The following is a 13,100-nucleotide window of genomic DNA, read 5'->3' as shown; positions in this document are numbered from 1 at the left end:
ACACAAGCTTCAGATTTATTACAACCCCTCCCCCCTCCCTAATCTACACAGTCACGGCCTTCAAAAAATACATCTGAGATTAATGGGCCAAGGTACCGGTAAAGCTACTTTTAGGTGCATATTTCAAATGAAACAGGACAGCTCTTGAGCTCCCCTTGTTTTAAATTATCTGTCATGCTTTCGAGTTACATAATTTTGGAATAATAAAGATCCTTTATTATTTGCTTTGCTGAGCAGGCAGGTGATGACAAGCATGGTTAGAATAAAACGGTATGTGACATACCCTAAGTTTTCCTTCCAAAACTCAGCTGCCTCAAAATCTGACCTGCCAGAGTAGGGTAGTTCTTCAGTATTTTGAATTAGATAATTTATGGAGCGACTGCTGCTCGCGAAACACAAAATGTTGTATTCTCCTTGTTCTCTGCTTTAATGTTACTTACTTCCACATCTGCACAAATTAAACTAACAAATCTAATTAGGTGCTAGATGGATGTCTCAGGTGTTCATTTTCTCCTGATACAGTGGTGCCTTGACTCATGAACGTCCCGACATATGACCATTTCGAGTTACAACTAGCTCCGGCGGCAAAATTTTGCTTCGACTTGCTACTGCAACTTCGAGTTACAACCAGAAAAAGGCAGGCAAAAAAGGTGAGGAATTCAAATTGCTAACCTTTGGGTAGTGAAGAGGCTGTTTCCTTGTAGCTTTTTTGCCCCAGCAGTTAGAGAGTGTGCAATCCGAGGAGGCTTCGGACTGCCTAGTAAGGTGCTGCTTTCTACTTTTTAAAAACTGTTCTGAGTGGGGTTTGCAGCGTGGTTTTGGGCTGGGTGGTGGAAAGGGTCTTGCAGGGTTTGATTGGTTTTTTGGACTGAAAACAGAAATGAGCTGGTAGCTCAAGTGAGTGAAAAAGTTTTCTTGACCACCAGGATGGTCTGTGGAAGCCCCCCCCCCAAATATTGCCTGTCTTGTCCATGGTCCCATCAAGGGCTGTGCTTAGAGAACTGAGCTCTAACCAGTTCAAACGCTCCACATGGAAACTTCCTGGTTTGAAGAATCAGGTGACATCAGAGCAGCATTCTTAACCTCCCAGACGTGCTATGCTTCTTTGCTTGTGGAAAGGCTGAGTAGCTCCTCTCTCATGCCATACTGTTGGCGCCTTTCATGGTGGTTGCCAGTCATTCCCCCATTTCCAGAGGGAAATGCTATCTGATGATATAGGATTGTGCTAATGGGGCCACCTGGGGGAAAATATGATTGCTATCTATCCTGTACCCTAAAAGTTCCAAATACAATGACACTTTCACCCCATCATATCAATCTAAAAAAGAACTATAATCACCAAGAGGTGCTTCAATGAAGGATCATTATTTTTACTTCATTGTATTTCATCCCCCACTCTTGAAATTTGCTGGGGGGGGTTGTGTCTTTCCTCTCCCTTGGGCCTTCCAACTCCCCAGACATGTAAGCCAGGAGTCCCAAGTTATACTAACCAGTTTGGAAATACTGGTCTCAGCAGATTTTGGAAGCTGAGCAGTGTTGGGCCTGGGTAGTGGTTGGGTGGGAGACCACCAAGCAATACCAGAGATCCCCAGGCAGGGCTAGGAAAGAACCCTGCCTGAAATGGTCGAGTGCTGTTGCTGCCAGTCAGAGCAGACAAGACTGAGTTAGATAGACTAAGGGTCTGACTCAGCTGCCTCTATCTTCCTCAGTATATGTGGCAGAAGGAACAACATCTCTAGTGAAGCACCCTCCGCCATCTTTCCACCCATCACAGGCCCTCAGCATAGCGTGCTGTTTGCAGAACGAGAGCATGCCTGCACTAAAACACTAGGTACCAATTGAGAACTTCTGCATACAAAAAAGGGGGGGGGGGATTTTTCTCTCCAGTCAATTCATACGGTGAGATTCTAACTGGTGGACAGAATATTAGTTAAGTGGTGGTGGCGGATCTGTGCACAACTAAAACCAACAGGATATGGGACAGCACTCACTGGATTTTGAAAAAAGCCTGTTGCAAAGACTACTTTAACCTCCAGCAGGGATTGTAAGCAAAATCAAAATAGTAAGATCCAAATGGAGACAAATCGTTAGCACGTTGGAAGGCCACTTCACTGTTATATTCCACATTTATGATAGAAGGGAAATCATTATGTCAGTAATAAGACACTCTTTAAGCCTTTCAGCGTCTTAAGCTCCTATGCTTTCTACATTGTCATTTCTAAAGCTGACGATCTTAAGGATAAGAAGAAACACAGCCTTTAAAGTGAAGTATTAGATCACACCGGGGGAAGGCAAAGGATTTTTTTTCTTTTTGAAAAAGAGATGAAATGAGAAACTGAAAATAAACTGATTATACATGCATCAGGGGTACCAGTTGCTAAGCGTTTCTGGATTGGAGGGATAAGATACCCTTTCTTTGCTTATTACAGCCTTCTTGATCCAAAGAGATTTAAGCAACTGGTCCCAATTAGATGTTTTTAAGCTAGTCAAACGACATCCATAAAGACATATTTATAGAACAACTTAAAACGGGAATTAAAATGACAAGAAGGCTGATGAATCCCATGCCCCCTCCCTCCCTCCCTCCCCCAAGTCATTTACTGACCATTAACTGGGGGGGGGGAGCTCTGCAATTTTAAGCATTAATCTACCGTTGCAAAATTAAATCAGATATCTGGTTGTAGGGATAATGACAAGTGGGTGGCCCCATGAGTTGAAGGGTGACAGAAGGGTTTAAGTATTTACTAAATAGTCTTCTGGATTGGTGTGTGTGTGTGTGTGTGTGTGTGTGTGTGTGTGTGTGTATCTCAATAAGTGGAGCCCCTTTGACTTTGAAGAGGCAGGGCATGAGAACTGAAAATGTATTTGGTTATTGTCGATCATTTATCAAATGGTGCTCAAGATGGAGTAGAGTGACAAATTCAGGAGCCAACAGAAGTGGCAAGAATAGGGACGAGCAAAATGAGCCAACGGAATCAAAGATGGAAGCAATGTTTCTTAGCAGCCTTTCTGGAACTGCAATGGGATAGGGGGGTAAGACCTGCGAATGAAGGAAGAGTTCATTCAGTTCTCCTCGCCCAAGCAGTCCACCTGCAGCCACAAAAGTAAGGATGGCTGGGGATTTTGTTGAGTTGTCTGCAACTTCCTTTACTTTTGAGAGGGAAAGAAACATTTCTAACAATTGAATGTGGGAGTTGTCTAGAAAATCCCAAGACTTGGAGTGCCTTCTGCTTGAAAGTTTGGGTTGCACTATATGTCCCTCCAAGTATATAGGGGATCAGTTTGGGTTGTCACCTCCACAAGATGAGGATCCTCATTTTTAAGACTACTCGGCAAGTGGGGAAAACATGGTCCTCATCCCACCGAGAACAGCCGTACCTACCGGCTGATGCAATTGGGGGAGAATTCGTTTCAGTTTAGTCTAGGAGAATTTCACCCAAATCCACATGTCTTGAGTTCAGTTTAAAATATGGGAATGTGAGATAAATGGGAGGGTATGTCCAGCCCTGCTGGGAACTGGGAGCTAAAACCTAAGGAAGAATAAATCTGGGTGAGGAAGACCTTATAAGGAGGGTGTTCTTTGAGATTTAGCTCCGAACTCTGAATGGTGTTACAGGTGAGAGCCAACATCCTGTATGTGGGACACTGGTTTGCTGTGGTGGTTGTTATAGTTCTCAAAGTAACTCTTGACCTGCCTGTTTCTTACATGTAATTAGAATTGGGTTATTCTTCAAAATGGCTGAATTATAGGCAAAAGCTATATTGTCTTTCCAGCCACTTCACAGTTGCCTCAATATGGACAACAGGGCAGCGGATGGCTGCAGAAGCCAGATAACAACCGTTTGATATTCTCGTTCACCATCTAATGAGGCTACACTCCTGTTAGCCGTAACCGTAACTAAAAGGTTACAGTTATGCCACAAAAGGAACAAAGTTTCCCCTTGATAAGTTACAACAGTGATGTAATCTGGCTATTTCTTTGTTACTGGGTAAAAAGAGTTCATTAGACACAACACACTGTCCATAACCAGTTACTTCCAGTCTTGGGTTGAGCTGCCTCACATGATGAATGAAGGACCGGTAACAAGTGAAGGTACTGCACCAGTTTATGCCAATAAGAACACAAAAGGTAACACTGAGTGGCTGTGCGCAACTGGAACCAATCCTGCCACTGAACTGCATGGAAAGCTCGTCAGCTTGTCATCGGCGGTGCAGGATGAATATTCCATTTCATAAATAACCCCATGCAAGACGAAGGCTGCCAAAACCTCAGCCCTGGGAAGATGCGTCGGGAAGCCAAATGAAATGTGGATGATCTTCATTTCCTCCAGACTTCCAAAACACAAGAGGGCCATCTGCAACTTGGCTGTGGGAGCAACGGGGGAAAGACAGCATCTCTGTGGCACATGATTGCTTGTATCCTCATTAATGTGTGATGAGATTTGATAGAAAAGGGGAAATGAGTGTGACTGACTAGAAGTCGTCCGGCAGCAGCCCTAATAGAATTTGTCTGAAAAATATGAAAGAGGTTCAGGAGTGGAGAGTGAAGGAATAAACAAGTCATCCCAGTGGGGCAGTGGATGTCTGCGGAAGAAAAGGCTTATTATTCTCCTTTGACTCCTCAGTAGACTTGATATTTGGGGGTTCTATCATGCTGCATCCTGAAGACTCATGATAGGAAGAGTAACACCCAAACACACTCAACCAGGAACATGGGGAGCCTTATTTTCATGATGCCAAATCCTCTGTCTGCCCAGCTCAGCACTGTCTATTCTGCCTGCAAAGCTGACTCTACTATTAGGGAGGCCTAGATGGTCCCCTCAGGTGGCAGATAGTAAGAGGTGGCAGCAAGATGTTGCTGGAAAAAGCTCCATATCATAGGCCTTGCCTAATGCCCCTTAGGCCACCTGATGCCACCACACCTTCCAGTGGGGTGGGGCATGCTGACCCACCACCAAAGTTCCCTCGAAGGTGTGTGACTGTGCAAGCGTGCATGGCGCATGACTACACCCCAATCCGCACAGCTTTCCTCCTCCTCCACACACCCAAAGCAAGCATTTCTAGCCCCTCTTGTTCTGGTTGCAACAAAACCGAACCCTGCATGGGGGGTGAAGCCCTGCCTAGCAGGGCTGAAAATTTGAGGGAATATTGCCCACCACTCGAATTGAACCAAGAGTCACTGCCAGCCCAGATGGCCTTTTGACTATGGAATGAGAGAAGATACCATCTTGTCCTCAGGCCAGTGGAGGCCAGAGACTCCAATTTTGTGGAGTCGACACACCTGTTCTGTGTCTTAGTTTCAGCTTCATGGGAGGTATCCAAGGTGCTGAACCCATGTTGGGACTTGGAGATTCACTGTCCCCAACAAAACCGAGTCCTCACCTCCACTGCCTTAGGTGATAAAATGCGTTGGCTTGGCAATGGATATTCCGGGTGTCTTTCTCACCACTTGCTACCTGAAATCCTTGCAAAAGGACATGGCAATCAATGAACCCCCAAGATCCTCCAAATGCACTCTACCAGTGAGCTATAAGTATTGGCAATTTCTGACTCTGTGGGCTTTGCTTTGGGAAGGGACCTGATCCACTGAACTGGGTGGTCTACCAAATCTGCACTTGTTCCTCAACACGCCAGTAGCTGCTGCCCCTACAGCCACGCATGCGCATGGACCACAACAACGAAAACCTCAGGAGGTGCAGCCAATGTCATAACCCAGAAACATTTCAAAAGTTGGCAGACGAGGTTAGAAAGGCAACGGGAGCTGCAGAACAGCTTCCAAAGGAAGAAATTGTAGGAATGGTAACCCCAAAACACACTCAACCAGGAACATTGGGAATGTCTTTAAAGTTATTTTAAGAACACCAAAGGAAGTGTGTTCAAAAGAAGTTGCAGACGCTGGTAAAATGGAAGACACAGCCTCCTCACTGGAAACCTGCAATTTCTGAATTACTCTTGTCAAGGGATCATCTGAGCTTAACCTATGCAAGATAGATAGATATAAAAAATTTGATTTCCAAGCTTCATCCTCCCGTGCATATTGCACAGTGGTTGCAGTGGTGGCTGTTTGGTTTCCTAGGCTGGGATTACTTAACCTTGTGAGTGACTGGGACACGCTGCACTACCACCTCTTGGCAGCAGGACACAAGGAGCATAGAATCGACCCTCTTGAAACTGGCCGCAACGGGTCTTCCCTGGTGGTAGTGATCCCCTCCATCCTGGAGAAAGGTGGCTCATACTCATTATTCTATCCTGGACATACTCTCTTGTTCTGCCATAGCCTTGGCGGCCAGACAAAGACGGCTGAGTGTGGGGGATATGCTACGGAGTGCTCGGTAACGTCATCAGCCACCTCCTAGTGTGTCCACAGCAGCTTTGCATATTACATTATTGATCAAACTCACTCGCGCTTACTCTGCCCACATGGGCTCAGAGGATGGCAAGCCTTTTCCATTTTCCTCTGCTACATCCAAGCTGATTTTTTCCAGCATTCTACCTGCCCCACCTCCAATTCATTTTCAAGGCTTTTTTGATTTTGTTGGTGAAATGCTTCAAGAATGTTTTAAAGGGGTTTAAAAAAAGCTGTTTCTTGCCTACAAGCAGGAGTCTCAATGAGACCTGCAGCCTTGGCCATTGTTGCCACTGGTGCTGATGCTACACGACTTCTCGGCACGCAGCATCTGGAGAAGAGGCCACAACAAGCTCCTTGCGGCCGAATGGAGTTGTTCTCCATTCTCCTCCCCCCCACCACCTTTCCTCCTTTTCACAGCAGCTATTTGCAGCTCTCTAAGGAGCCGCAGAGTCTGCCCATTAAACCCCTGTTAAAACACTTCTGATGTTGTCAGCAGTGGAAGAACTGAAGGAGGCGAGCCATCGCTGAGATGCTCTCCGCCTGAAGCGGTTCAGTGGTACTGTCAATACTATGAGCACAGAGGTACAAGATGGGCAACAACCTAATTCCAGCATCAAAATTTCATAACCTCCCTGAGCTGCGAAGAAACCAGAGATGTGGGCAAACTACAGGCTATCTGTCACGTCACCCATCTGAGGAAATAACCTTTTGGCCTGAATTTCTTTTAGGGGGAAACTGAAGGTGCTCCTGATGTTGCGCAAGGATATTGGCAGGGCAGCTAAAGATAGCAATGGTCCACATGCCTGGATGTCTGCTTGGTCAACGACAAGGCACCATCAGAGCACTTCCAGGGGCTTCTCAGAGGGGAGCCTAACCTGCAAAAAGCTCGCCTCCCTGAACAGAAATTATATCGCTGGAGGATGGGGATGTGGCAAAGGACAGAAGCCCCAGAGTTTCCTTCAGGCAGCAAGCCTGCAGCGTGTGGACTGGCCAGGCCAAAACTCTCAGCCTGCTTTTCTGCCAGTGCTTGGTCGACAGGGCAGGAGGTCTGCCTGCTGCATTCCAACCCACTGCTCCTGCAACTTGATAGTCAAGTGTGGACACCCACGGTTTCTGAAGTTGCCTTGACATGGTTCTTGCCATGGTTAGTGAAATGAAACTTTTACTTGGTAGCAAATTCCAGGGGAGGCAAGGTGGGGGGAACCCTACCACTTTCCAAACCTTCCCCCTACAGAACCAGAGCGCATTTGATCTGTTTTGCTGAACCTTCTAGTTCAGACCATTATGTGGGACAACCTCAAAACAGCCTACCTAACGTCTCCAGAAAGCTCACAGATAGGAAATGAAGGCAACACTCTTCGAAACTCACAAGCAGACGACCTTTGAATCTGGAGAGTCTATAAAGCCACCACAAATTTTAAGCAGCAGTGAATTGGCCTGAACAGTGGCAGATCGTGGCAGCAGCAGTAGTCTACCCTTCCCTGAACAGACCACACCACACTGAACCTCAAGCTGTTTTGGAAGAAAATAATTAAATAACTCTTCCCCTGCCTGTGCTCTTATACTGGCTCTAAGAATCTAATGTCCAGAACTGTAAGGTCTTGTTTTTAGGTACCTTCTCAAGATCTTCCAGGCAAGAGTCAAAATCTCAGGATGAGAGACCCTACTTGAGTTGAGAGACTACAATTTTCACTCCACTTTACACATCCATCAGGGTCTGCTTCTGGTCTGCATGTTTCTTGATCTCTGCCCCCAATCAGCCTCCTTAAGGCTGCCCCCAGAGCTTGGGAAGTTAGTTTAAAAGCAGTAATTAGTTGCAGTTATCACTCCAGAGCATTGTTCAAATGGAGCTAACATTAATTTTACGGTTAAAAAAAACCACACAATTTGCTTTCTTGTTTTAAAAAGTAATTAAGTAGTTATTTTTAATTGCTTAAAAAACACATTTCAGTGCAGCAGCACAAGAAGTAACATAAACAGGATCTGAACCCTTCCCATCATTGAGTTGAGGCCACTCCCTGTAAGGACACAAGAATCTAAAAGTTACAGTTTCAACACAAAATAAGTGTAGTTATCTCTGTACAAGTTACAATAGTTATATTTTTATTACTACAAAAAGGAATTCATGACGTGTATCTTGACATTTGCATTTAATTACTTTCAAGCTTGGTTTGAACCCCTGATCTGTCAGGCACATCTTAGCTCTGTGCCTTCAGGACACTGGGCAACCAAATTAGCACCCCATCTTACACACCAATTTACTGAAGCAACAGCACATAAGGTCAGACTGAATGTTATTACCAGCCTTTTCTAGTGATACACACACATATCATAATGGGTGCAGCCTTCCAGAAAGAGGACTGCCCAGAGGTGTGTGACACCTATCCAAAAAACAAATGGAAGAGGAAGGGGGAAAAACCATTATTTTTAAGCACAGGTTTCTATTGTGTCCCATCCAACCATAAATCACTTGCCTGCTCCCTAAAGCTGGCACCATGGCATTTGCTTCCAAAACAAAGTCAAGGGACTGGCTTGTCACCACTGTAGATTAACAAGCTGTTGCTCAAGAATCGCCCTGCGTGTTTAGATTTGCCACCAGCCCCTCCAGTTTCGACAGCGTGTCAAAGAAACCTAAGGACACCGTCCACTGGGAAGCGTTCCTGCACTCGAAGCCCTGGAGCTCCGCTCAAAAGTACTGCTGGGCCCCCAGAAAAGGCTGCCCTGGCATGTCGCTGCCTAGCCTACTGCCCTTGCTAATCTTCTGAGCACCTGGAACTCAGCATTTCATCTGCCACCTAGAGCACAATAAAAATGCCCCTGAAAGAAGACACTGCACAATCCAGCAGACTCCGACTGTCAAGATGGTCTACGGTCTTCAATAACCATACTGCGCCTGGGGCAGATGCCCCTCGTCACCCAGCCCGTTTCGCACAACGGAGGTTTTCACTGCCAGAGAAAACGGCAACATCTTGAAACCAAATGTTAGCAATCCGGGAGTCTGTGGTCCCTGCACGCATTCAGCCCGTGCCTACATAACACCCTTCAGCCATCCATATGCTCGTGCGCGGGCCTTGTGGCCTTGCCGCTCCCTTCACACCAAGCTTCAGAGGGTCTAAAGGGCCGATTTTCACCTGAATGTGCAAAGATTTTATACATGAGATGATACGCCACCGCTTTTCCTTAGGGAACTGTCATTTGTTTCCCATTATTTCAGAGCCACTGCACATGGCGGTGCTGGCCCTTTGAGCACCTTTGGTGAGAGGTTTCTTTTCCTGTCCAAGGAAAAAGGGTCAAGATGCCACCAGTTGAAAACGCAACACACAACACACAGTTTCTTTCTTTCTCTCTCTCTCTCTCTTTTTACTTCTTGCTCTCTTGTGACCCTGTCAGTTAAATACCAATCTTCATCCACCTGGCTGAGTGCAGTGAATACAGATTATGACACTATAGACCCGTGGTGTGAATCCGCAGGGGCCAAACTCTGTCAGAAGCAGGAACCCTTCAACACTCTGGCTTGCCACTTTGTCCTGAGCAGGCAATCTTCTACAGAGAGCCAGCCAGGCCCCCCGGAGGCATCAAATTGGTGCGACCTTTTTCTTATACTTAGGTTATTGACTTAAATGCAGTAGCAAGTTGCATCTAAAGCAGGCCCCACTGAACCAATGGAACTTACATGGCTATTGGCTCATTAAATTCTCAGTGATTTAATGGGCTTCCTCAAGCTGCAACTGATGACTGGGTTTTAGCCACAGAGTTGCTAATATTACTGAGGATTTGGCCTCTGTGTTTTTAATTTTGTTTGTTTTGCATTTAATAGTTTCCTTTACTGATGGTTATACGCAACTCTTAAGCAGAGGAAGCAGTGTTTTTAATTTTGTACCCTGCCTTTCAGCCTGTTTGTTCTGAAAATGAGAATCATATCAAATAGTAATCAATTTGCCACAAGGCCCAATTTTCAATACATATTGGCAGATTCCATGATAAAGGTGATGCCACCTCATTGTAACAGCTTTGAAAACAAGACTGTGAATGTGCTGTAATGGAGGCAGGCTTTTACAGGAAAAAAAGCATTTTGGGGGCAGTGACTGAGGATGGCTGTGGTCCGGGAGATTGCTGCTTGAAGGGCCAGGTGGGCATAAACCCTAAGACATGGTCGCTTGTCCCACTCACTGTATCCTACACTGCCTCTTGCTGTCCCTAAAGATGTCTGTCTTTGGGAAGCAGCACAAGAGCCTTTTTTCTTCTGGTTTCGGGAGCTCAGGGTTAAGCTAGCAGGGGAAGTGAGATTCAAGCACTGTCATATTTTGGGATTTGCACTGGATTTTAAAGAATATTAATGTTTTCTTAAACAGAAGTTTATTTTTCTGGCTCATAATAAAGTTAAAATGTGATTAGTCACCAGCTCTTAACCAGACACTGAATTCCAATAACTCAGAAAGCGGCCTACTTCAAGAACCTATTAATCTAAGCGTGATTTTCTTCTCTGACACAGCTGTGAAGAGCCCATTTTCAATTTCCACTTTAACCTATGAGCCTTGGAAAAGTTTCGGTTTTCAACTACAACTTGCAGAATCTTCTTGCTACCAGCCATGTTGGCAGGACCAAAAGCTGGGTCACTTCTGCCTATTTTGCTACTCCTCAGTTTGGTTTTCTTTTTCTTATGCAACCGTGTTTTTACTCCCATCTCACCTTTTCTGTTGCCTCCTCCATGAACTCAAATTCTCTGCCAGTGATAATGGCAATATATTCCTTCTAAATGCTTTTCCATCCAGGACCTGCGTTGCATCATTCCAACTTGAGAGGGATGATTTTCAAAAACTATTATTATTAAGGACAAAGAAGGTGGGCTTTATAATTGAATGAGCAGTCAGATTCAAAACTTAGTCCTTTTGTGGCCATGTCCTTCTCTATGAATCTCCATCTTTGCTGTCGTTTGTCAAATGTATAATTGGAACTGACTTCTCTCCTCTACATGCCCACTTTCTAAAAAGACCCAAAACTTATACTATGGTCTTAAGTTTTCCTAAGTTGGTGAGTAGGTAGGTTGGTAGGTAGGTAGGAAGGAAGGAAGGAAGGAGTGCTGCAAAGGGTAACTGCTGTAGGAAATAAAGAAAAACAAATGGAGTAGATTTCTGTGGGACAGAAGAAATAACAGTGTCCTTGAACCTTTGAAAATCAGGTTTCCTGTGCAATGAGGTCCCCTGGAAAGGGGGCACAACTTCTGATGTTCGGGAAAAGACGTGTAGGAACTCAGGACTGGATTGATGGGGCTTTTCCTATTATCTTGTGGGAGGGGCAGGCTGCCCCTTGGTGGGTGGAAGAGGAAATGCACTCTGCATGTGTTCAGAAGTACTTCTTTAAAAAAAATCTTGCCAACTAGTAAAAACTCTTTTTGCGTACAAAGCCCAGCCATAATCTGTGGTTCCTTGAAATGGACTCTGCCTCCACTTAGCAAGCACTGTGAAAATCTTGAGGAATGGTTTTGGGTGTACTGAGGAATGTAAATGACCTATTATTTGCTTCATTATTTTTGTGTTTTCCATTTCATTTAATTTTTACTGGCAAGGGATGGGAGAGGTGTTCATGGAATTTGAGTTTGGTTTTGTTTCTTTTTGGACTTCAGTATTGGGCGCAGTGATTTGGAAAGAGGGGATTAAGCACTGGTTGCTCAAAATATCTTCAGATGCAAGCAAGCCTCCCCCCACCTCCTGGGAGAAACCTCTTCCATATAGCCCAATTCTTATCTGTACCACCTTAAATCCATTTCTGTGCCTTTGACTCTCTATGCTCAATCTCCAAGCAATCCCACAATGCACTTGGGCACAGCATCCTGCCTGCTGGGATGAGATTTTATTCACAGGAAATATGAAGGGGAAATTTATGCTCTGGTGCCTAATTGGAAGTGACGTTGCATCTCTAGAGAGGGAGAAACCTAGGATGGCAGGCAGGTTCGCACAGGGCAAGCAGACGGTCAATAAAATATTCAGCAAAATGCTCCGATATCATAGACCTAATACTGGGCAGGGTCGGTGGATGGGATGGACCTCAAACTCAGTCCTGAGTTTGGAGAGTGGGAGGGAAGAAGGGGAGCAGAGAAGAGTCGGGGCTGAAAGAGACAGTTAAGAACCTGCGCACTCCGGGTGGCCCTTGGGAAGTCCCTTTGGGAAAGGAAAGAAAAAGGAAAGTGTAAACGGAGAGGCTGAAAGAGCGGAGGGGTGACATTCTCCCACTACATTTCCAAACCCCAGACCTCTGCCTTTGTAACGCTGGCTCTGTTCCTGGCAAGAAGGCCTTGTTCTGGGACACTGGATAGTAGAGAGACACCATGGACTTCTTAAACAAAGCTTTTACCCCACTTTCTCCACTGGTTTTTCATAACTGCTCTCTACCCCCTTTGTACCCCACCACCCATCCTGGTAGAGATGCTAAAAACAAAATGGCAGTATGGACCACTAAATTAAATTTAGATGAACGAATCATCGCCTGCCTAAACATCACACTGTATGTCTTACTCAGGCATGCTTTCCAAGACCTTTCCACTGCCATGGAGATTGAATGGGTGGGTGCATTAAAGTTGACTTGCTTCTTCGAATGGTTACTAAGGTTTTGTACTGTGACTTGTTCATAGTTGTATGAGATTGAATCTAATGAAATAGCATTTTTTATTTTGTATGACGATTTGTATGTTTTATTCACCACAACTTATTCACCTTCGCCGTCGTTGTCATCATGATTACCATCACCATTCTTA

At 45.2% G+C, this 13,100-nt stretch overlaps 1 protein-coding gene and 1 long non-coding RNA gene across 9 annotated transcripts in view; one reads left to right on the top strand and one right to left on the bottom strand.

Moving 5' to 3' along the window:
* BCAS3 (BCAS3 microtubule associated cell migration factor) overlaps nt 1-13,100 on the bottom strand; it is a 410,844-nt gene that overhangs the window by 111,874 nt on the left and 285,870 nt on the right. The window lies entirely within an intron of this gene.
* The window catches only part of LOC110075519 (uncharacterized), a 138,402-nt gene that overhangs the window by 102,765 nt on the left and 22,537 nt on the right, over nt 1-13,100 (top strand). For all 4 annotated transcript variants that reach the window (XR_013538082.1, XR_013538081.1, XR_013538080.1 and 1 more), the window contains one exon: nt 523-650. This is a non-coding gene — a long non-coding RNA (uncharacterized LOC110075519). The remainder of the gene's footprint in view (nt 1-522; nt 651-13,100) is intronic.

The sequence above is a fragment of the Pogona vitticeps genome, chromosome 7, assembly GCF_051106095.1.
Source record: "Pogona vitticeps strain Pit_001003342236 chromosome 7, PviZW2.1, whole genome shotgun sequence".
NCBI lineage: Eukaryota > Metazoa > Chordata > Lepidosauria > Squamata > Agamidae > Pogona > Pogona vitticeps.
The sequence above is the reverse complement of the archived record's forward strand: the minus strand, read 5'-3'. Positions and strand labels throughout refer to the sequence as shown.